This window comes from Equus caballus, chromosome 27 (genome assembly GCF_041296265.1).
Source record: "Equus caballus isolate H_3958 breed thoroughbred chromosome 27, TB-T2T, whole genome shotgun sequence".
In the NCBI taxonomy this organism is placed as follows: domain Eukaryota; kingdom Metazoa; phylum Chordata; class Mammalia; order Perissodactyla; family Equidae; genus Equus; species Equus caballus.
Window position 1 is genome coordinate 55,339,581 of NC_091710.1, and position 25,291 is coordinate 55,364,871.

The following is a 25,291-nucleotide window of genomic DNA, read 5'->3' on the forward strand; positions in this document are numbered from 1 at the left end:
CTTTTGCCCTCCCCCCTCCCCCCTTCCCCAATGGTAACCACCAGTCCAATCTCCAATGCTATGTGGTTTTTTTTTTTTGTCGTTTTTATCTTCTACTTATGAGTGAGATCATATGGTATTTGACTCTCTCCCTCTGACTTATTTCACTCAGCATAATATACTCAGGGTCCATCCATGTTGTTACAAATGGATGGATTTCGTCATTTCTTATGGCTGAGTAGTAGTCCATCATGTATAAATACCACATCTTCTTTATCCATTTGTCCCTTGATGGGCACCTAGGTTGCTTCCATGTCTTGGCTATTGTGTATAATGCCGCAATGAACATAGGGGTGCAAGTATCTTTATGCCTTTGTGTTTACAAGTTCTTTGGATAAATACCCAGCAGTGGAATAGCTGGATCATATGGTAGATCTATCCTTAATTTTCTGAGGATACTCCAAACTGCTTTCCATAGTGGCTGCACCAGTTTGCACTGCCACCAGCAGTGAACAAGTGTTCCCTTCTCTCCACACCCTCTCCAACATTTGTTGTTTCCTGTCTTGTTAATTATACCCATTCTGACCAGAGCGAGGTGATACCTCATTGTAGTTTTGATTTGCATTTCCCTGATAGCTAATGACGTTGAGCATCTTTTCATATGCCTGTTGGCCATCTGTATATCTTCTTTGGAGAAATCTCTGTTCAGATCTTTTGCCCATTTTCTAATTGGATTGTTGGTTTTTTTGTTGTTGAGCTGTATGAGTTCTTTGTATATTTTGGATATTAACCCCTTACCTGATATGTGGTTTGCAAATATCTTCTCCCAATTGTTAGGTTGTCTTTTCGTTTTGTTGCTGATTTCCTTTGCTGTGTAGAAGCTTTTTAGTTTGATGTAGTCCCATTTGTTCATTTTTTCTTTTGTTTCCCTTGCCCGGTCAGACATGGGACTTGAAAATATGCTGCTCAGACCAATGTAATAGAGCGTACTGCCTATGTTTTCTTCTAGAAGTCTCATGGTTTCAGGTCTTACATTCAAGTCTTTAATCCATTTTGAGTTGATTTTTGTGCATGGTGTAAGGGAATGGTTTACTTTCATTCTTTTGCATGTGGCTGTCCAGTTTTCCCAACATCATTTATTGAAGAGACTCTCCTTTCTCCATCGTATGCTCTTGGCACCCTTGTCAAATATTAGCTGTCCATAAACGTATGGGTTTATCATTTGAGCTCTGAATCACCTCTGTGTAGGGAGCAGGTACTTTTTACTACAATATAAATATAAGGTAAGTCACACGGAAAAACACATTGTAAAATTATTTAACCAAATTTTTATAGTAACAAATTCACCAATTTTCAACGCTGGTAAATGGTAAAAAGGTGAAAATCAGATGCTCACCAATATACAGGTTTAGATCCACAAGAAAATCTAAAAGTATGAGCACACTTTGAGCCCCTTTCTGAAGAGATGTTTTAAAAAGGCTGCTCTCTCATTAAAGCCAGGATTTCCATTGTGCTGTGTTAAGAGCTACTGTTATTAATGACTAGATATGCATCGCCATAGTCCCTTTGCACTTTAACAATATTAGCCATTTAAATCGTAATATATCAAAGGATAGAATTTATACAGCTTTTCACTTGTGCATTTTTTCAAATAACATATCTCATTTGCATTACCACATATCCAAGATCTTCTGTTAAAATTAGAAGTATAATTCTGAGTCCATTAATGACAAGCTTCATCTCCTAAGGTTCTCAGAATAAGTAAAAAAGCAGTAGGCACAGAAGACCCAGGCCTGGAGAAGTCTCCTTTATAGCCCCCGAGCTACAGTCTTGCAACATTTTGACAAAAAGTAATTACTTCCTTTATTTTGCCCAAGGGCTAAATTTCTAACCACAACAACAACAAGGTAAAAATTAAAATTACAGAATGCGTGTGGAGTTAAATGTGTAAATGGATGGGAAAGCATTACTACTAAACAGTCATATAAACTCAAACTGAGATTAATTGCTTACTTACAAGCTGAAATGAAGAATAAAAAGAAGTATTTTCTTTCCATCTAAATTGCTCCTTTAAATTATAACAAACATGCCCAAACATTATGCTGCTTTAAGAATTATGAATAATTCAGTTTGACTCACAATGATTAAAGATTTGAAATGAAAAAAGAGAGAATTTATATTTACTGGTAAATAGATTTTTATTGCAGCAAATGTTATTATCTGAAATAAACTGTACACCATGCGTGGGCTTTCTAAAAGTTTAAGAGTTTATGAAAAAATTCTAACTTCTGATTGCAAATTAGGCTTTGTTCAGGGATCCTGCACACACGCTTTTTAACTGTCTTCAGCCCTTCTGAGATAAAACAAGAAGAGTCTTCACACACAGTAGAAGTGGGAGGGGGAACAGAAATGGGTTTAACCCTTCTTGGTTCAGTAGGCACTGATGTCACAAACCAATGGTCAGGAGGTCACATCTATATAACTCTGCACTTCATCTGTACCCCAATGAGGACAAACCTCACAGGGGTGGATAATTTCATCCACTAATGGTCTAGGACATTGGATCCAGAAGAAAGACTCTAGGCCCAGATAAGCTCTTCTAGAAACTGAGTAGAGACAGAGAGGAGAGGAGTTCTGAAGAATGATCCCTGGCACACGCCCCCATCTAGAAATTGAGAAAAAGAGTTGAATCCATAAAAACCCACGGAGAAGGAACAACCAGCACAGAAAAAAGAAAAACAGGTGTGTGTATTTTCCTGAAACCCAAGTTTAGAAAGAGTATGAGGAAAGGGCACTTTGGAGGAGGTCAAAGGCTGACGTGATGTTGATGCAAGGTCCAGGAGGAGAAAGAACGCCTGACCACTTGCAATGTGCTGACGATGCATAGAGATTATTTGAATCATTGGCTGTAAATGTTTGATTATTGTAGTAAGGGTGAAAGTGTGATTGGAAAAGCTTCAAGAGAAAGTGAAAAGTGAAGACATGGAGACTGAGATAGATAACTCTTGTGGATTTTTGCAGGATGAGGATTTTTGGAGACAGACTAATCAATTGTGGAAGGGAATGGTTCCAATAGAGAGAGGAGAACAAGATATGAGAAAAGTAGGCAATTTCTGGAACAATCTGGAGTGGATGAAAGAGCATAGGACTGTGGAAAAAAATTAACTGAGAAAGAAGTGCTAACAGTCTGTTGTGAGAAGGGGGAAGACCGTGTGGGTAGATGGGTAGATTTGATGATGAGACCTTAGGAAAGTTTCCTTTTCTGAGTAAACTCAGAAGCAAAGTCATCTGCTGAGAGTGAAGAGGGGGAAACAGAGCTAAATATATCCATTTAAAAAATGAATTAATAGGACGATCAGGGTAAACTGACTAAGCAAAAGTAATGAGATTGCCAGGCAATGCCAGGATCCCAATGGGGTATGTGGCCTTCTATGTGTACTCAGGACACATGCTCAGAAAAACTTGTATTTTTTCTGCAGCCAAATTTAGCAGCTGCTCTGGTGTTGTTGCAGAATAGAGAACTAGATTAAGGAAGTTCTGCTTACATAAATAAATCCAAAATTATTTGCACGCTTATACACAGACATATCATATTATTATCTATAAAGGAGTTCATTCTATGGATCCTATTTGTCACCTGCTTTGTCACCACTCAATAATATGTCCTGAATATATTTCTATATGATATTCCTAATGATATTTCTACTTGAATAAATATAGTTACAGCATTATTTTATACAGTTGCATTGCATTCCACTGTATATAGGTAACCAATCTCTTACTATCGTACTTGTGTATTTCTAACTTTTCCCATTATTAAAATAATAAACTATCTGTGAACATTTTGTGTATATATCAGATTTTTTTTCCTGACATTACATTTCAGGAAATGGAGTTATTTAGACAAAAATGTTTGGATATTTTTTGTTTATAAATAAGTATTCTACTTCCACTTCTAGGAAGATGGAGTAGATGTACTTCTCTCTATTCCTCCCACAAAGGATAGCTAAAAACCCTGTGAGGTATAAGAAAACAAACATAAGAAGACTCTGAAGGGTGAAGACAAGGCAGGTCAGCTGGGACTCTCAGGCCCCCAAGAACAACATGGTAGTGAGTTCCCTGGGTTTTCCTTTTGACTCTTATATCCAAGACTTCGAGCTGAAGAGGCCGGCAACCCAGAAGAGCTGATGGGTACAGACAAAAAAGCCCCAGCCAAAGCCTGGCCTTTCTAGCCAAAGGAAGATGGAAACAGCATCTTAGAAAAATAGAAAACATTTACACAACAGTGGTCCTACTCCAGCCAAACACCACAGAAAAATACCTAAGCCCCACTCTACCTGTGCCAGCCAAGACCACATAGAACGCCTAGACTTCCATACTTGTGAAGCTGCAATGAGGAACCCTAACACTCCCACTAGAGCAGTGTTACAGAATGTGAAGTGGGAGCCCGAACCACTATCCCCATGGTGTCAGTGGAGAGCAGATGAGGCATCTGGACTTCCAGCCCATCTGGCATTTACGAGAAGCTACTCCAACTGAAATGGCTCAGTGGAGACTCAGGCCTCTCATCATGACAAAGCAGTAACAAGACAACCCACTGGAGTGTCAGTGGAGACCACATGGGCAGCTGCAACTCCCAACCCCACCCAGCAGCAATGAGGCACACACTTCTGGGTGTCCATTGGAGTTGAGTGGGGAGCCTGGCCTTCTGCCTCAAGGGAGCAGTAATGAGGTGGTATCTCCCATTCTCCCACCAGAACAGTGTCAGAGGAAGCTAGCCAAAACAGAAGATTTAAATAAGGTCTAGAGCCTTCTAATGAGATTTTTAAATGTCCAAGATTCAATGAAAAATCTTTGTACAAAGAACCAGGAAGATCTCAAACTAAATTTAAAAAAAATACAATTAATAAATGACAACATTATGAGGAGAGAGATGCTGGAATTATCAAAGATTTGGGCTTTTATGAAAACACTTGAAACAAATGAAAAATAGAAAACTTCGGCAAAGAAATATAAAGAAGAACCAAGTGAAAAATCAAGATGTGAAAAATAGGGGCTGGCGTGGTGGTGTAGTGATTACGTTCATGTGTTCCGCTTCAGCGGCCCAGGGTTTGCCGGTTTGGATCCCGGGCACAGACCTACACACCACTCGTCAAACCATGCTGTGGCAGGCATCCTGCATCTGAAATAGAGAAAGATGGGCACAAATGTTAGCTCAGGGCCAGTCTTCCTCAGCAAAAAGAGGAGGATTGGCAGCAGATGTTAGCTCAGGGCTAATCTTCCTCAAACAAACAAAAAAGAAGTGAAAAATAGAATAATCAAAATTACAAGCTTAATGGATGAGCTCAAGATCATAAATGAAGGGATTGAAAAAGGAACCAATGAACTGGAACATCGAACAATAGAAATAACCTAATTTGAACAACAGAAAGAAAACAGTAATAAATATAACTATAAAAAGTAATAGAATAGAGCTTCAAGGCCATGTGGGACTATAAAAAGGATCTAGTATTTGTGTCATTGAAGTCCAAGAAAGAGAGGAAATAGAGGGTGGATCTAAAAAGTACTTGAAACAATAATGACTGAAAACAGCCCAAATTTGACAAGATATGTAAACCTACAAGTTCAAGAGCTGAGCAAACCTTAAACAGGGTAAACTCAAAGAAATCTGTGACAAGGCATCATAATCAAATTTCTGAAAACTAAAGAAAAATGAAAAATCTTGAAAGCAACCAGAGAAAAATCACATCTTTCCTATAGATGAAGAACAATTCAAATGATAATAGATTTATCTTCAGAATCCAATAAACCACAGGTCAAAGAGGAAGTCTCAAGGTAAATTTAAAAGTACCTTGAACTAAATGAAAAAATACAACTTATTAAAACTTGTGGAACACAGAGATGGCCGTTCTGAGAGGAAAATTTGTGACATTAAACGTAGCCCTAAATATATGCCTTAGAAACAAGGGAAAGTCTGAAATCAGTCATACCACTTCAAGAACCTAGAAGAGGAGCAAAATAAACTCAAAGCAACCATAAATGGGAAGTCATAAAGATAAAAGTAGAAATCAATGAAATCGATAATAGAAAAGTAGAGAAAAATCAAATTGTTGGTTCTTTGAAAAGATCAATAAGTGGAACAAACCTCTAATAAGACATAAAAGGAAAAGAAAAAAACCTAGTGACCACTCTATGGAAATCAAAAGGCTAATAAGGGAGTATTTTCTCTGACCGACTCTACACAAATAAATTTGATGAAATGGGCCACTCCCTTGAAAAACACATATCGCCTCAATTTATCCACTGTGAAATAGATAATATGAATAGCCCTATAAATCTTCAAAGATTTATTTGTAATTTGCAAACTGGAATAAAGAAAATCTCCAGGCCCAGATGATTTCGATGGAAAATGTTACCAAACACTGAAAGGGAAATTAACACTAGTTCTAAACAATTGCTTCTCTATAATAGAGATGGGAACACTTCTCACTTCACTTTCTGAAGCTGAAGTTACCGTGGTGCCAAAACGAGACAAAGTACAAAGAGTAAAAGCACAGGTGAATATTCCTCATGAGTATACATGCAACAGCATTTTAAAAAGTAACAAAATATTAACAATGCAGAAAAAGCATTCAATGAAACAACACTTATTTATGACAAAAATTTTCAGACAAAAAGAAAGGGAAATTTTCTCAACTTGAAAAAGATCCTCTATCATGGCCATTTGATTTTATTTATTTCTTACATATAAAACACTCAGTCATTTGTTAGTGATAAAAAGAGTTTCTGTCTTCCTCATATAAAATATATGGGCTGAAAGCACCCAAGTTTTTGAGCTGTTAATTACGTGCAGCTTCTCACTTCTCAAAATTACATGTAATGGACATTCTTGTCATTCCACTGTAGATGAAAACACTTAGCGTTATTGAAGAGACTCAAAATGCAGGGAAGAATGTCCATATACTAGGAACACCACTCATGTTCCTCATAACTCATTCATGTTCCAAACTAGTGTATATTTAATTTTACAAATTTAATTCAAACAAAGACAGTAGAATCCCTTTATCAAATTCTGAAACTACTTTTAGCAGAAAATTGGGACACATGGAATGATTTTTAAAATAGAAATTTAAGTAATATTTCAATGAAATTTAAAAAGATAGTGCTGAGTAGAAACGATTGATTTGGAAAATAATCAATGATGGCAGGTCTTAGGGTTCATAGCTCATAGCACTAAGATGAAATACAGCAGAATTTTAAATGGCTGGCTATATTAAGTTATAAAATTGGCCAAGAAATAAAGAAGAAAAAAGAAAAATATAAGGTAATTGGAAGAAATATATATATAAAGGTAACATATTAGGAGTCACCATATCTACAGTTCGCTGAAGAGGGAGGAGAAAAATACTCTTCAACTACAAAAAATCTTGATTAGAAACACAACTCCGTAAGACAAAAGTAAATGTCATTGAGATGTGAACGAGGGACAGGAGATGAGATGAGAATAAACTAGTATTTAAAGAGAAAAATTATAAATTCGGAAAGAGCCTTTGACATTATTTAAATATTTTATTTTAATATTTATTTTTATGCAGATTATTCAAAATATGAAAATAAGTCATATTTGGCACTTGGATCATGGAAATAAAATAGAATTCAAAAGGCTGAATGATGGACATGAGATTCTCAGAAAACACGATATTGTTAATTACCAGGAGGAATGGCTGGAAACTAACTGGCCTGCCTGTAGGAGTATAGGAAAAAGGTGAGCTGATTACAAGAAACAGAAGCCTTCTAAAGAAGGACGCTGTACGGAGTGAGTGGATCTATACAAGTTGTGGGAGGATGGTAAAGATGATGGATAGTGATAAACAGCTGCATTTGGATGAGGACATGGGTTAAGTAGCAGCTAAGTGCGGAGTGTGGTGATTCCCAGGCAGTGAATAGGGAGGTAGTTGAGCAAGCAATCAGTGGAATCAAATAGCAATCCATCAGGTGAAATCACTAGGCAATCAGTTGCAGTCAAACTACGAAACTATTGGTGATCAAAAGGTTAAAAAAGGGACTCAAAGGCAAGCAGAGCAGTCCTAGGAAATCAGCCACAGAGACTCAAATCTGGTTGTTATTGACGGACTGTCAAGTGTCCTGGGATAAAGACCTTGTTTAAGGTTGGGGAATCATGAAACAGTAGGATAGAAAGGGGATGTTTGAAAGATTATCTTGACGCTCGTCCCTTTGGTGTTAAATGAAGGCTGAAGAAACACTTTGATATTTTTTCAGAGAGGACTTGAAAGGAAAATGGTTTCTAAGGTACTGATTATCTTTTCTATTGATATAACACATTTTTAAGTAAGAAAAGATATCTTGTTTTGCCTGTTACGTTTCAATCAATAACAACAACGCATATTTACTGAAGTCTTTGTAAGTGTAAGATTGGCTATTTTTTTTTCACTCAGCACAATTCTCTGAAGATTCATCTATGTTGTTGCATGTTCCAGTGGTTTGTTCCTGTATGTTGCTAAATAGTATTCCATGGAGTAGGCATGCAAAAGCTTATTTCATCATTTGTCATTGAAAGATAGCTGAATTGTTTACAGTTTCTCAGCTATTGTGAAAAAAGCTGCCATATTTGTGTAGTTTTTGGTTGAGTATAAGTTTCGTTTCTTTGATAAGAAAAACCTAGGTAGATATGCTGAGTTGTATGGTAATTGCATGATTTGTTTTTAAAAACTGCCAAACTATTTTCCTGAGTGACTATATCATTTTTGATAAACAATGTTTCTGTGATACAGTTTCTCTGCATACTCGCCAGCATTGAGTGTTATCACTATTTTTCATTTTAACCATTCTGCTAGGTGTGTAGTGATTTCTCCTGATGGTTTTAATTTTCATTTCCCTAATGGTTGATGTGTTGGACATATTTTCATGTACTTACTTGTCAGTGGATATTCTTTTTGATGAAATGTCTCTTCATTTCTTCATTTTTTACCCATTTTCTAATTGTTTTTTTTTTTACTGTTGAGTTTTGAGATTCGTCATGTGCTCTAGATACTAGTCCTGTGTAAGATATGTGGTTTGCAAATATTTTCTCCTACTCTGTAACTTGTCTTTTCGTTCTAATAACAGTCTTTTGCAGAGCAAACATGTTTAATTTTGATGAAGTACAATCAATCAAGGTTGTCTGTTACAGATTGTTTCTAGTCAATTCTAAGAACTCTGCCTCTCTCCTAGGTTCCAAGTATTTTCTTCTATTCCATTTTTTCCTAAAAGTTGTATAACTTTACATTTTATATTTAAGGCCATGTCCATTTTGAATTAAATTTTGTGTAAGGTATAAAAGTTAGGATGATTTTTTTTTTGGTTATGTATGTTCAATGAATTGTTCAGCACCATTGCTGCAAAGACTGTCTTTCCTTCATTGAATTGCTTTTACACTTTTGTCACAAAACAGTTGGACATAGTCATGTGGGTCTATTTCTGTTCCATTGATCTATGTATCTATCCCTCTAACAATACCACACAGTCTCCATTACTGAACCCATATAATAGGTCTTGGAATCAGGTAAGCTGATTCTTATATCTTTCCTCTTATTTTACAAAGATGAATCTGGTTTTAGCTCTTCTGGTTCCACTGCCTTTCCAGAGAGATGTTAAAATAATTTTGTCTATGTCTACAAAAATTCTTTCTGGGATTTTCACAGGAATTGAACTTGTACATCATTTTGTTTGAGAATTAATATTTATACTATGTTAACTCTTCAGATTCATGAACGAAATGTACATTTCCATTTATTTGGTATTTCTTTGATTTCTGTTATCAGCACTGCATAGTGTTCATCATACAACTTCAGTGCATCATGTTTTGTAAGGTTTAGCCCTAAGTATTTGGGAGGTTTTTTTTTTGAGCAATTATAAATACTATTTTATTTTTAATTTTCGTGTCCATATGTTTGTTGCTAGTATAGAGAAATGTAATTTCTATTGTATATTTATACTTTTTCCTGCAACCTTGTTTAACTTAATAATCCTAGGAGGTTTTATTTTTGTTTTTGTTTTTGTTTGTATATTCCTTAGGAATACATAGACAATCTAGGTAGACAATCTTCTACGTAGATATGTCTGAAAATTTTCTGTTTCTGTTCCCATTTTTTATTGGAATTTTCTGTGTAGACATATTTGCAAATAGTGACAATTGTGTTGCTTCTTTTCTGAAATGTATGCATTTTGTTTACTTTTCTTGCCTTATTGCACTGGCTACAACTTCAAGACTAAGCAGAATAAGCATTGTGAGTGGACACCCTCTCCTGCTTCCTGATCTGAAGGGGAAAGCATTTAGTTTTTCACATTTAAGTATAAAGCTAGCTGCAGAGTTTGTAGAGGCTCTTTTTCAAGTCAAGAAAATTTCCCTCTTTTCTTACTTGTTTTTCCTGAGAATTCTTATCATAAGTGAATGTTGCATTTCATCCAGTGCTTTTCCTAGATTAATTGATAGGATTATGTGTACAATATCATTTCTACATAATGATATCCAAAGGTAAGTCTAGAAGAATGAATCTTGAGTTGAGTCTTAGCTTGCAATCCATAAATGAAGATTACAAGAAGTTCAAGATAGACTCCTAAACAGCCTTTGGTGCTTACGGGTCAGAGAAGAAATACTACTTTGTTTTTACATAGAAATTTAACATTTTTAACTGCTTCCATTTTATTCATTCATCCATTATTACTGGTTTCAAATAAACACCTCAGTATTTTCCTGTCATATACTAACTGATTTTCCGCGATTCTTTTTTAATTGTGGTAAAGTGTGCATAACATAAAATTTACTGTTTTAACCATTGATTGTACAATTCTGTGGAATTAAATACATTTACATTGTTGTGCAACCATCACCACCATCCATCTCCAGAACTTTTCTGTCTGGCAGAACTCAACCTCTGCACCATTTAAACACAAACTTCTCATTCCCCCTCCCTCAGCCTCTGGTAACCACCATTCTGGTTTCTATCTCTGTGAATTCAAATACTCTAGGGACATGATATAAATGGAAGCATACAATATTTATCATTTTATGACTGGTTTGTTTCACTGAGCATAATTCCTGAAGATTATTCCATGTTGTAGCACATGTCATGCTTTTTAAGCATGAATATTATTCCTTTATAAGGCTGAATAATATTCTATTCTAAGTATACACCACATTTTGTTTATCCAATCATCTGTTGTTGATAAAGATTGTGGATAATGCTTCTAAATGTGGGGGAACAAATATCTCTTTGAGATTCTGCTTTCAGTTCCTTTGGGTATATAGCCAGAAGTGGAATTACTGGATCATATGCTAATTCTATGTTTAACTTTTTGGGGAATTTCCATACCATTTTCCACAGCAGCAGCATCATTTTACATTCCCTCCAGCAGTACACATTTCCAACTTCTCTACATCCTTGCTGACACTTGTTAATTTCTGTTTTTTGTTTGTGTGTTTGTTTGATAATAGCTGTCCTATTGTGTATGGAGTGGTATCACATTGTGGTTTTGAGTTGAATTTCCCTGATGAATAGATCTGTGGAGCATGTGCTTATTGGGCATTTGTATGTCTCTTTTGGAGAAATATCTATTAAAGTCCTTTGCCCATTTTTATATTGTTTTGTTGTTATTGAGTTTAGGAGTTATTTGTGTATTCTAGGTATAACCCCTTATCAGTTTTGTGATTTGAAAGCATTTTCTCTCATTCTGGGTTTGCCTTTTACTCTCTTCACTGTGTTCTTTGATGCATAGAAGTTTTTAATTTAGATACATTCCAACTTACAAACTTTTTATTTTGTCACCCGTGCTTTAGCTGTCATATCCAAGAAGTCATTTCCAAATCCAGTGTCTTAAAGCTTCTCCCCTCTATTTTCTTCTACGACTTTTAGCTCTTGCACTTGGGTCTTTGCGACATTCTGAGGTAATTTTTATACACAGTATAAGATAAGGATCTGACTTCGTTCTTTTGCATGTGGAAATTCAGTTTTCTCAAAATTGTTCATTGAAAAGACTGCCCCTTTCCCTTTGGGTGGTCCTGGCACCCGTCAAAAATCATTCGACCATATATGTGAGAATTTATGTCTGGGCTCTGTATTCCATTCCATTGGTCTATAAGTCTATTTCCATCCCAGAACCACACTGTTTTAATTACTGTAGCTTTGTAATATGTCTTGAAATAAAGAAGTGTGAGACCACTTACTTTGTTCTTCTTTTTCAAGTTTGTTTTGGCCATTCAAAGTCCTTTAATATTCCATATGAATTTTAGGATGAGTTTTTCTATTATGCAGAAAAAGTCATTGGGATTTTGATAGTGATTGCATTGACTCTGTAAGTTGTTTTGGGCAGAATTGACATCTTACCAATACTAAGTCTTCCAATCCATGAACAGATGATATCTTTTCATTTATACGTTTCTTCTTTACTTTATTTAAGCAGTGTTTTGTAGTTTTCAGTGTACAAATCCTTCACCATCTTGATTAAATTTACTCCTAAGTATTTTATTCTTTCTGATGTTATTGTAGATGGGATTGTTTTCATAATTTCCCTTTCAGATTGTTCATAGCATAGAAACACAAGTGATTTTTGTGTGTTGATTTTGTACTGAAACTTGGCTGAATTTTTGTTAGTTCTAAGACTTTTTTTTAAATGGAATTCCCCTGGTTCTTAAAGAAGCCAAAGCTTTCTGTGGCATCCAAAGACAGTGAAATCAGCATTTTGCTCTGTAGATGCTGATGCACCATCTGACAACTGCCAGTTTAGAAAGTGAGCCAATATTATATTTAGGTTCAAATTAGTTGTATTCTAATATTATGCTTTTCTACACAGTTTAGGAGAATACATTGGAGTGAGACAGAGAACTTAATAAAAAAACATTTTCTACACAGCTGGATAGAAACTATTCAGGAGTTTGAAAATTCCATAGCAGTGAAATTATAGAACTCTTATCTAGTTTTGTATTATTATTCTTCTAAATCTTTTCTATGTCTGAGTAGAGGCAATGTGTGCCAACGTAATCCCCCCTGTAGATATAATTCAAGAGTTGGTGTGATGATAGGGAAATTTTACCTACCTTATAATAACTTGGGCTAAAAAACAGGAATACTATTCAGAATATTTAAATGTGGTGTAGGACAAGCTTCCAACAATTAGAAACATTTTGACCAACAACAGGAAAGGCCATAAAGCACTAGCAATTGTCCAGCACAACCTACACTGAAGAGAACCAGTGTGAGCTCTGAAGAGAGAAATGCCACCAGCCACTCTATAGTATGGACTGCGGAAGTGTATAATGTGAGAATGAAGGAAAACTCAAGCATATAATATGTTTTTAGGCTTCCCAACTTTGCATTTTCTGATCGCATAAACCAAAAGGAATTTCTTAAGATAACAGAGCTATGAGGCAAAATAAATGAGCAACTTCTTTTGTAATAGTAGCTGTTTTCTAAAGAGGGCAGTAGGTTTATTTTCAGGGTATATAATCAGATGGTCATAATGTACATTTAATTTTGTCTATCAATTTATTTCTATTCCAAGTCTCATTTGGTCTACTTATATAGTGTTTTATGCCATCATTACCCATTAAATACAGTGATTTCAGTGTTTTCATGGTCATTTCAGGTTTACGTTGAGTCTCTTCAGAGTTTCTTCTCTCCCACCCTCGCCCCAGAGGCACGTATGTTACTAATGCCACGTGACAATACTGCCCGGGAGCGGATACCTGGAACATACATGGTGATCTCTCTTCACCACTGCCACACTCGGAGATGGAAGCGTCCCTGCTTTGTCCGGATCTTTCGCATCCCTCGCTCTCGTGTCTAAGGAGGTGCGTAAGTTACTCATCTGTTCTCTGGTCCTTAGGAACACGAAGCCTTTCTTCTTTCTACTTCCCCAAACACCTAGCTGCCTTAGGTTGTCCGCAGTCACTTGGCTGACCTCCTTACTGTTGCACAACATTTCATTTGCCCTTTGATAAAAGGGCAACCTCAGGAGGCTGTCTCAAACCTTCTCTCGTAAGCACACTGATCTTATGCAGGAAGGTTTCTTTCTACAAAACCCCCTGCCCTCCCAGGCTTCACCTCGAAGGCAATATACAAGCCTTCTCTGCATCTGACCCTAAATTTGTGTGGGAATCATATGATGTATCTGTTCTTCCTCTGCCCCGCAAGCTGTCCCCTCCAGAAAGGGCTGGGTCACAGATCCCTGTCAAGTGCTCAGTGGCTCCTGAGCTGCAGAACATGAGGAAGCTTGGATCGAAGTCTTGGACACTGTTATGTGACCCAAGAACCTGTGATGAAGTTCAAGGCTCCCAATCTGTCTCATTGTTTTCTGTGTTTGGCTCTGAAGGCACAATCTTTTTAAAATGTCTTAGCTTCAAAATCCATATGTTAATGAAGAAACGGTCATAGTAAAAATTTTTTTAAAAATACTTGCACACAACTAGAAGGACGTGCAACTAAGATATACAACTATGTACTGGGGGGGTTTGGGGAGATAAAGCAGAAAAAAAATATTGGCAACAGTTGTTAGCTCAGGTGCCAATCTTCAAAAAAAAAGAAAAAAAATACTTGCAAAAGTCAGATAAATTGTTGCCTCTTAAATGTAAAATTGTCTCATTGATAGAGGATCCTGGCCACCTCTAGAATTACAAGGAACTCTCTCTTTTCTCTTTATTTCATTAAACTTCCTGGTCCTTGACTCATGATAGCTTGAGAAAGTTTAGCTATTGTATAAAGCTAGCAGTTACCTAAAATGAGAACAGTCTGAGAATGGTCTGTGCAACCACATAACTGGGCAAACAAAATAAGCAAGATATCCTGTAAAAGGAAAAAGAGGAAGAAGCGGAAGGGAGGAGGGAGAAGAAGGAGAGAGAAGAAAAGGAGAAGAAGAAACAGTCCAAATCAAGAATACTGAAGACAGGGCTCTACTTTCTAAGTAAGGATGCAGTGCTGGAAAGAGGCAATGATGCTGAAAATCCACAAAATTCTAGTTGTCCTCCAAGAAAATGAAGGGAAAGTAAAGAACTGTATTGAGTATATACATTTCTTAATAAGAAATTTTAGACAAGTTCTAATGTGGAATGCAGGACACAAGAACACCATACCCTCCGGTGCTGCCTTGTTAGAGTAGAGAGCTGGACTGAGAGGACCATGGGTTTGACCATGGCTGGCACTCCTTGTTTTTGTTGTTTATAAAAGGATTTTACCAAAACGGTTTGGTAACTTTAATTTAATCATAGGCAAATCTCAAGGGGTTACTTGTACTGTTCCATGAATTTTGACCTCTTGATAATATTAACAAGTCCTTCTACTGGTATTTTTCATGAAGATTACGTACACAGAGATGTGAAGAACTGTATACGCTTAGAGCATTTAGGCAAACGAAAGAATTCTGTTGTTTGTGGAAGGAAGATGTTTCTAGATGTTGTGGCCTAGAGAATAGAGTTCACAATTCTATAGAACTTAAAGTTTGTTCTTTTTTTAACATAAATATCTTTTATGGTGTCAGCACCATTCCCGTATGGTAAAGATGGCATTCCATATATATTTTCATATAGGTTTTCAGTTTTCTGAAGGACCCTTATTTGATTCCTAAAAAAGATCATTCAATTATTTTTTTAAGAAGAACGTATTATGATTACAGAGTGACTTTTTATATTTATGTTGATAAGGAAGAGCTGCTTCCAATAAAATAAAATAGGGTAAAGACTCATCTTGACTCAAAATCACTAATAATTATTGAGTTTTACACAGCAGGTAATTTTCCATTTGTTACTTTTATCATCTCATTTGACCTTCAAAACAATATAAACTAGCATACTATTAGTTTGCCCATTTTACAAAGGAAGAAACTAAGATATAGAAGGATTACTTTCTTGGCCCAAGATTATAGAGCTGGATTTTGAATTCATAGTGGACTCTAGAGCCCATTATCCTAAATACTACTCTTTATTGACTTTAAATTTTGTAGGATAAGTCTCCTTTTAATATGCTAGTTCTTCCTGACATTAGCATTCTAAAACATACGTTATATTAACTTATAGTTACATACATAACATTTTTATAGAATTCTATTAATTTAGAATAATACTGAAATAAAGGATTGGGACATGAATAGAGTAGATACCTTTTGCAGAAATTGAACCTAGAAAAGACTATTTTAAAAAAACAGGCAAAAACTAATATGCTAGATAAGTAGATCATTTAAGTCAGACCTTTTTCTAAATGTGTTTGCAATTCATATATATCCAAGGAATTCAATTTTTTCCCTAAATGGAGTCAATTTATAAAAAGTAAAAATATGCTTTACTATCTACAGTTTTTGGGTAAAATAAATATGTTAGATTTTATATACTTACAATTAGAATAAATTATTTTTGTTTTATCTATTCAAAGAGTTTTGTACTTTGTTGTTGTTCAAAAAATTTATTTCTGACAGAAATGCTATTGCAAAGGATGATAAAAATCCATTTTGACTCGTAGAGTTTAAAACTACCATATATTTGTGTATGGCAAAATGTATTGACACTCAAAATAACATGTCTGAGAGAAAAATGGCAGTTGCCCACAAAATCAATCTCTGGTGCAATCAATGTTTTGTTTATGATTTATTGAAAGTGTGGTGTCCCAACTCCAACACCCACAGCAACTTAAATTTAGATTCTTGGAGACTTACAAAAATAAACAATTCAGCTAAATCTAAAGAAAAAACCCAACTCTATTGTACTTTTGTTTTGTTTTGTTTAGTTTTGTTTTTTTGAGGAAGATAAGGCCTGAGCTAACTACTGCCAATCTTCCTCTTTTTGCTGAGGAAGACTGGCCCTGCGCTAACATCCATGCTCATCTTCCTCTACTTTATATGTAGGACACCTGCCACAGCATGGCTTTTGCCAAGCGGTGCCATGTCCGCACCCGGGATCCAAACCGGCGAACCCCAGGCTGCTGAGAAGCGGAACCTGTGAACTTAACCGCTGCGCCACCAGGCCAGCCCCAATGTACCTTTCGATAAATGTTGTGCTATGATACAGCACATTGGAGTAATCTAATGTAATTAAGTATCAAGGAGGATAGTTACACTATGGATGTGTGTGGGGGGGGTACAAACATGTTTTCTTTCAAAGCTATATTTTAATAAGTATCTAGTCTCATGATGAGAACTGTTTTAAGGAACAATTACTGTTTCTGGAAATGCTTTAATTTACAAAGTTTACATTTTTCCTGGGTAGTTTTAAAGGGTTAGATTGATGATGTGAATTTCCTGGTGTTTCTTCGTCTTTAAGTTTGGATGTTACTGGCTGTGATTTTTCCGTCTTTGGAGAGTTGTCTTCTGCATGGGGAAATTGTGAGTTTCTCAAGGGTAAAAAGCTTATTTTCCTTCTCTCTCTATACCCTGAGCCTGTCACCATGGCTGGTTTATAGAAGCAGCTCACTTATCTGTTGACCAAGTAATTGATTCACACTTCCTAGAGAATGTCTTGTTATTTTTTATGTTAAAGTGTTAAATTTTGATCCTTTTCCCTTAATGTCATGATAATTATATATTTTTTAAATTTAATGATCTAATCTCATTTTTCAAAGCATTTTTAATGTTAGGATGATTATGGTTAAGCAAAAGGAGAAAGGTCACACACTATGATATTTATTTTAAGAGATAAGGTGACTAGCTGATTCCTGTTCAGGTAAAGCAGGGGGCATGGGTCGTGCATTCAGGCCTTTAATGGTCCAGGTTCCAACAAGGGCATAGAAAAGTAGCCTACACTGGTGACTACACAGCATCTGTGGGCAGTTATCAATGCAGTGTCGTGCATCACTCTCAGAGTAAATAGAGCTGAGATTTCTAATCCAAATTATAAAAGAAAAGAGGGTGAGCCAAGATGAAAAGCCTGTTGTGCCAGCCATCAAAGTACACTAATGAATGACGTTGTAAAACTGTAAAGTTCAAAATGGTAGTGAAAAAGGCCCAGAGGGATTTCCTGAGCCAGAGTTCAGCGTGGATGGAGTTTGCGCAATAGCTTTTCTTTATCCCCCAATATTGTGTGTGCTTGTGGGGGACAATTGCATATTAGGGACCAGTATCCAGTGAGGAGGTGGGAATGAACTGGACCAAACATTTTCAGAAACTTAAAACTAAGGAAATCAAGCTTTTTGTCTAAAATATCGTACAACAAAGATTCAACAGAAGTAAGCAAATTGAGTGGGTTGAGTATTTGTGCAGTTAGCGGATTTTCAGTTTCACCTGGATAATTTGGGGAACAGAATCGGTGTAAAAAGGTCCATGTGTGTGTTTAGGAAACCCGCTGGAAAATGAACTCCTCAGGAATTGGGGAGGGGTATTTTTTATTTTTCTGTCTGTGATAAGAGGACAATGCATGACACCAGGTATTCCATCAGTCTGAAGGAGGGAAGACATGACTGTCCTCATGAGAATCTCGAGCTGCACATGTCGCTCAGTAGCTGTGGATCATAACCCGTGGTATTAAACAGCTGGGATAGGCCTTAAACAGAAGACATTAAACACCAGAATAGGTTATGAGCTAACAAGGAGATAAAGCAATTTATTGGAAGGATAAGGTATTTTATTGGAAGGACAGCTCAAAGAATACCAACAACAAAAAGAAAATATCGACCCTAGACGGGTCAGTGAGCAAAACAGCCCTGGGAATCCAGAGAGGAGGACCTGAGGGACACTCCATCAGGGCCGTACCATGGGGACAAATCAGTGCCACACGTGGTAGTCTATGATGGCACTTCATTGTGGAGTTAAACATCAAGGAGAGAAGGCCAGGTGCCAGCCTCTTTCCAGGTAGAGGAGAGGAATCTGCAATGGTTTCTCTAACAGGATTGCATGTCATGGGGCAGGATGACTCGCCAAGGGCAAGCTAAATCACTATAATAAAAGGAATGAGACCTGGATGCCAGGAAATGAAAGAAATGACAACCCTTAAAATATCCTTCCTACCGTTTGGCAAAGCCTTCCTCTAAAGCTTGGAAACTGTCAAAATTCCCATCATAAAACAAAACAAAAAACAGTAGCCATTACTATGCAAATTCTTAGCATTATTTTGTTGATTTGGAAATCCATACTCAGGTCGTAGTTAAATTGTAAAACAACAAGGAAAAGAAGATCCTAGAAACAATAAGGGAAAATAATCAAAACGACTTTTTAAAAAAGATACATACCATTGATTTCATGGTAGGCAATAGGACAGAGTCAAGACAAATTTCCAGGGAATGGTATTTTGCAGAAAACATTTTTTGACCGCAAAGCAATGAAAGACTTCCAGATTCAGCTAATATGTGTTAAAAGCTTGAAGGTTGGCACTCATGCCCTTGCAACCAGAAAAAGCTGGCAAACTGAAAATCATTGTCTTTTCTTACACCTGTCGGAGAACTGAGGTCACAAAGAAAACTGCCACCGTGAAACCCGGAAAGGCAGGTGAATCCAGAGGACCTGCTTATACGGAATGGAAGCTGGTGGAGCCCGTTAACAGGTAGGAGCATTGAAGTGCAATTCTGCATTCTGGCTGGCGGAACTCAAATGATTCCCAGGGCTGGGTGAACGCTGAGAACCGTTCATCGCACAGCGACCCAGTTGGTCTTTGCTCTCGTGGAGTTTCACTCTGCGTATCCATCTTTCATATTGGATATGTGGAATGAATCTTCCTGTTTAGCAAACTCTCAGTGAGAGCCATATGCAGGTTCCTGGAGCTCTTCTTTTCTGTATCGCCCCCTTCACTCCAGAGCTCTGCTGGGCAACCACAGGCTCACTCAGAATTCCTTAACTCGGAACGATCTCCTAAATTTAATAAGCTTGCTTTGCTCAGATTGCCGTCTGCCTCTCATTCACAATCTGGGATAGGCTACCTGGCAGAAAGCCAGGACGACCGTAGGACTCACATCGTTGTGTCTCTTCTTTCAGGAACCACAGACCTGAGTCGTCGGTTGTCCATGGTTTGAAAAGAGATGTCTCGCATACATTGTTCACTTTCTACTTGTTTATGGTGGTCCCTTTTAGTCCAGTTATCTGCAATGGGAAGTCTTTCTCTTTATGATATTCTTTTAGGTGAGAATTCTTTTTTTTTTTGGTGAGGAAGATTAGCCCTGAGCTAACTGTCTGTTGCCAGTCTTCCTCTTTTTGCCTGAGGAAGATGGTCCCTGAGCTGACATCTGTGGCAATCTTCCTCCATTTTTGTATGTGGGATGCTGATACAGCAAGGGTTGATGAGCGGTGTGTAGGTCCACACCTGGGATCCAAACCAGCGAACCCCAGGCTGCCAAAGCGGAGCACATGAACTTAACCACTACACCAACGGGCTGGCATGGAGGTGAGAATTTTTTGAGTATCAAGGTTTAAGGTTTTTTAAAATTTTTGTATTCATCAATGGATCTTTGACTCTTTTTTTCTCAGTTTTATTGGTATATAATTGACATATGACATTGTGTAAGTTTAAGATGTATGACACGATGATTTGATACACGTGTATATTGTGAAACGATTACTGTAATAAGTTTAGCTAAGACATCCTTCACCTCACATGTTATCTTTTGTTGTTGTTGTGGAGGTGATGGTGAGAACATTTATGATCTACTCTCTTAGCAATATTGAAATATATAACATGGTATTAACTATAGCATGATGCTGTATATTACACACCCAGAACTTATTTATCTTCTAACTGGAAGTTTGTACCCTTGGACCAGCATCTCTTCATTTCCGCCACCCCCTAGCCTCTAGCAACCACCAATCTACTCTCTGATTCTATGAGTTTGGCTTTTTTAGATTCCACACGTAAGTGAGATTGTACAGTATTTGGCTTTCTCTAACTTATTTCCCTCAGCATAATGCCCTTAAGGTTCATCCATGTTGCTTCAAATAGCAGGGTTTCCTTCTTCGTTATGGTGGAATAATAGCCCATTGTAAATACACACCCCATTTTCTTTACCAATTTATTCATCGATGGACACTTAGGTTGTTCCCAAGTGCTGGCTATTGTAAATAATGCTGCAATGAACATGGGGTACAAATATCTCTTTGAGATAGTGATTTAATTTCCTTTGAATGTATACCCAGAATTACAACTGCTGGATCATAAGGTGGTTCTATTTTTAACTTTTTGAGGAATCTCTGTATACTCACTGGTTTATTTCTAAGATCTCAATTCTGTTCCATTGGTCTGTTTATCTGCTTTTATGTCAGTACTGCACTCTTTTGGTTACTATAGCTTCGTAATATAATTTGAAATCAGGAAGAAGTATGCTGTCTCTAGCTCTGTTCTTTCTCAAGATGACTTTGGCTATTTGAGATCTTTTGTGGTTTCATACAAATTTCAGGATTGTTTTTTCTATTTCTGTGAAAAACGCCATTTGAATTTTGGTAGAGATTACACTTCATCTATGGATTTTAACAATATTAACCTTTCCAAACGGATTTTTGATTCTTGAAAGGAGAGTTGAGTTGAAATTGCCTAAGCAATTAGTTTAAGAGCTGATAAGCATAAGCAAGATTAAATTGCTATAAAAGATTTGTAGTTTATGGAATTTTATTTAAATTTCAATATTTTCTTTACTTTTACCATCTTGTTATGTGGACTGAAGTATATTGTTTTCATTTTGTTGAAATGAACATTTCATTACTGCTCTTATTACATATCTTTTAATAATGCTTCTTGTGACTACTTGTGAGCTCTTCAATACGTTTTTATTCTATTTATCTAAATTTAAGAACAAATGTTATAAAAGAGTATTGCATTCTTTTATGACAAACCATTAACATGTATTTAAGTAAATAATAGAGCATAGACCTTGAATTTAAAGACATGGATCCTAATCTGGCCTTTGTTGTCCATTAGCTGCTTGATCTTGGATGCATTACTTACCCTCTGAAATTCACCCTTCTCACCTATAATGTGAAGAAGAGAATGCCTGCCTCACAGACTGAACATCTGACAAGTCATTTCTGTCTTTATTCTATTTCCAGATATTATTTTCTACTTAAAACTCCAACAATTTTGCTGTATAGATTTTCTATCATTCCCACAAAGAAAATTTTACTGGGGCCGGCCCTGCGGCTGAGTGGTTAAAGTTCTGTGCCCTCCGTGGCAGCGGCCTGGGGTTCTCTGGTTCAGATACCTGGTGTAGACCTACCCTACTCATCAGCCATGCTGTGGTAGGCATCCCACATCCAAAGTAGAGGAAGATGGGCATGGATGTTAGCCCAGGGCCAGTCTTCCTCAAGCAAAAAAAGAGAAGGATTGGCAACAGATGTTAGCTCAGAAAGAATCTTCCTCACACACACAAAAATAAATAAATGAAAGAAAATTTTATGAAGTTTTCACTTGGAGACTCCTAGAAGAGCTCTAGCCACCTGAAGCAGGGAGATTTTTAGCAGACCATGCTATTTTCTCTCTGTTCATCACTGGATTACGGTCAGAGTCATCTGCAGAGGCAGGTGGACCCCTACTCAAAATTTGGTTCCAATGTCTAGGCTGATGACACCACACACACCCCAGGAGGATATGAAAAGATTTATTACTCACATAATTAAGTTGTTTGACGAGAACAAGATAAACCTTTCAAGCAGTTCCAAAATGGCTTGAGAGAACAAGGAAAAGAGACTGGGTTGGGGGATTTTTTTTTAATAGAATGTACATTTTTAGAGTGGTTTTAGGTTTACAGCAATATCAAAAGGAAAGTACAGAGAATTCCCATATACTGCCTGCCCTCACACACGCACAGCCTCCCCACTATCAACATCCCCCACCGGATGGCACATGTGTTACAATAAACAAACCTATATTGACGTGTCATAATCACCCAAAGTCCATAGTTTACATTAGGGTTCACTGTTGGTGGTGTGCACGTTATGGGTTTGGGCAAATATATAATGACATGTATCCACCATTGTGTTATCACACAGAGTATTTTCATTGTCCTAAAAATTCTCTGTGTTTCACCTATTCATCCCTTCCTTCCCTCTGGCAACCACTGATCTTTTCCTGTCTCCATAGTTTTGCCTTTTGCAGAATGTCATATGGCTGTAATCCTACAGTATGTAACCTTTTCCGACTGGCTTCTTTCACTTAGTCATATGCATTGAAGGTTCCTCCATGCCTTTTCCTGGCTTGACGGCCTAGGTTTTATGGTGGTTATGGGGTAGGGCTGGGGAGAGAGTTACCACATGGTCAGAGGCTTGCATGGTTTGAATCTCCGACTGGAACCCAAGAAGTGAACATACGAGATTCCTATCAGCTTGTCCAGACATGGGGCAAAAGAAGAAGAGGTATGGGTGAGATTTGAAAGCTGTCAGCAGTGAAACACCAAAAATGAAGTCAGACTACTCATAACAATTACCTATTCATGTACTTAAGTAATTCATATATGCACTAATTTATTTCACAAATAGTTACTGAGCATCTACATGAGGTCACATACTGGAATGATGGCCCTAACTCAGAAGATGAAACCCCTGCCATCACGGAGTTTCCAGTACAGGGTAATGCTTCTCAAAATTTAGCTTTCCTAATAATTAATTGGGCAGCTTGTTTAAAATTCTGATTATCAGGCCATCCTCCTGAGGTCTGGATAGGACTTAGACATATGCAGAGTCACCCTGGATGAGTTGTCCATGGATCTCAGTTTAAGATAAACGGAGTCTAGTCCATTTCCATCCACAGCTGATAATTGTCAAGAGAGTAGGAATTCAGTATCACCCTTACTCTTCTCTCTGTCCAAGTGTTGCTTATCTGACTTCACTCATCTCTCATTTGGAATACACGCTGATGTCATGGCAACCCCGTCAATGCCTGCTTCTAAACAGCTGGGCTTCGTAATTTTGTTCTCTGTCCTCTAAGATTTCCCCCCATCACCACTATATGGCTTTCCGGCATTTTAATAGGGGTAAATTCCCAAAGGCAGACCCCCTCCTCCAAGCTATGACCTCTTCTGTGATTTATTATGTGTGCCATTAAGAGACAGAATACATGCTGTTTTTCCTGAAATAATCTAGGTTTTCCCTCTTGATCTGGCATCCCACTCAGTTTGCCACTTGTCTCAAATGTGTTCTGGTTGGATGATAAGTTGTATCACCACCATAAGTCTTGTGCAAGTCTGTAGACAGCAGCATAGCAGAGTAACAGAGCAGAGGCTTTCAGTCGGACACCCTGGGTGTTTAATACCCCTCAGCCACTTAGTAGCTATATGACTTTGTGCACCTTACTTGTCATTAGCTATTAGTTTTCTTGTCTGTGAGATGGGGATAAGAATAGGACCAGTCTCAAAGGAGTGTTGTAGAGACTACATGAGCTCACACATATAAAACCTTAGCTCATGTCCAGCATACCAGGGGCACTCAGTGAAGGTTTGTTATCATCAATCATCATCATCGTCACCTTCATTGGTAAACCAGTGCAGGTCTGGGAGCAGCTGGAGAGATGTCATGTAGAACCTGAAGTCTCATTTCATTAAGTTCATAATTTTTCTTTTCTTTAATAACATTCAAGAATTGCTTAATTTTAAACAAGTATGATGCTTTTACTAAGTATCAAGAATTATTTTAACAAATCATTGCTTTTCTTCATTTTGGACCTCTATCAACCAACTTTGTCACTCTTACTGGGCAGTCATAATGATAATTTTTTCACAAGCAGCCTTGCTCTGGGGAAAATAATGCAACTTTTGCCTCTCAGTCTGACCAAAACTGTGGAGAACTAATCAAAGCAGCCATCTGAAGTAACATATGATTTCTTTTCTAATAATTTTAAATGCTCAAAGGTTTATCAGTATTTATGTATCCCTAAATTCTTAAATCAGATAGTGTAGTCATGACACAGTGAGATAAGAGATACAATTGAAAATACAAAATTTTACTTGAATATTGTTAAAATAGTTGGTGAGTCAACTCTCTGCCAGTCGCCATGACTTTTTTTTTTTTTTTTTTGATGCAGAGTCTTTAAGCTTGTGCTCTTGAGATAAGTAATGAAGTACCAGATCTCACCTAAAATGGTGTGGTGTGTAGATTTGTTTACACCGAAAAGAGCAACTCATAGTACTTTTGTTGCTGTTATTGTCAAAGCAAAACAAGGAAGGAAGGAATGTGGCCAAGAGCTAAGAGGTGGAGGTACCTTGTTTGAAGAGAAGGCATGGGGTGTAGATGAGGATGCAACCTCTGACACCTCTTGATCCCCACTTACCTGGTGTAATCATAGGGTACCAACCACACCAATGATATGTTAAGCTCCATTTCCCTTTCACAATTCACTGTGAGAAATAAGAACACAGCTACTCATTTTCCGGCA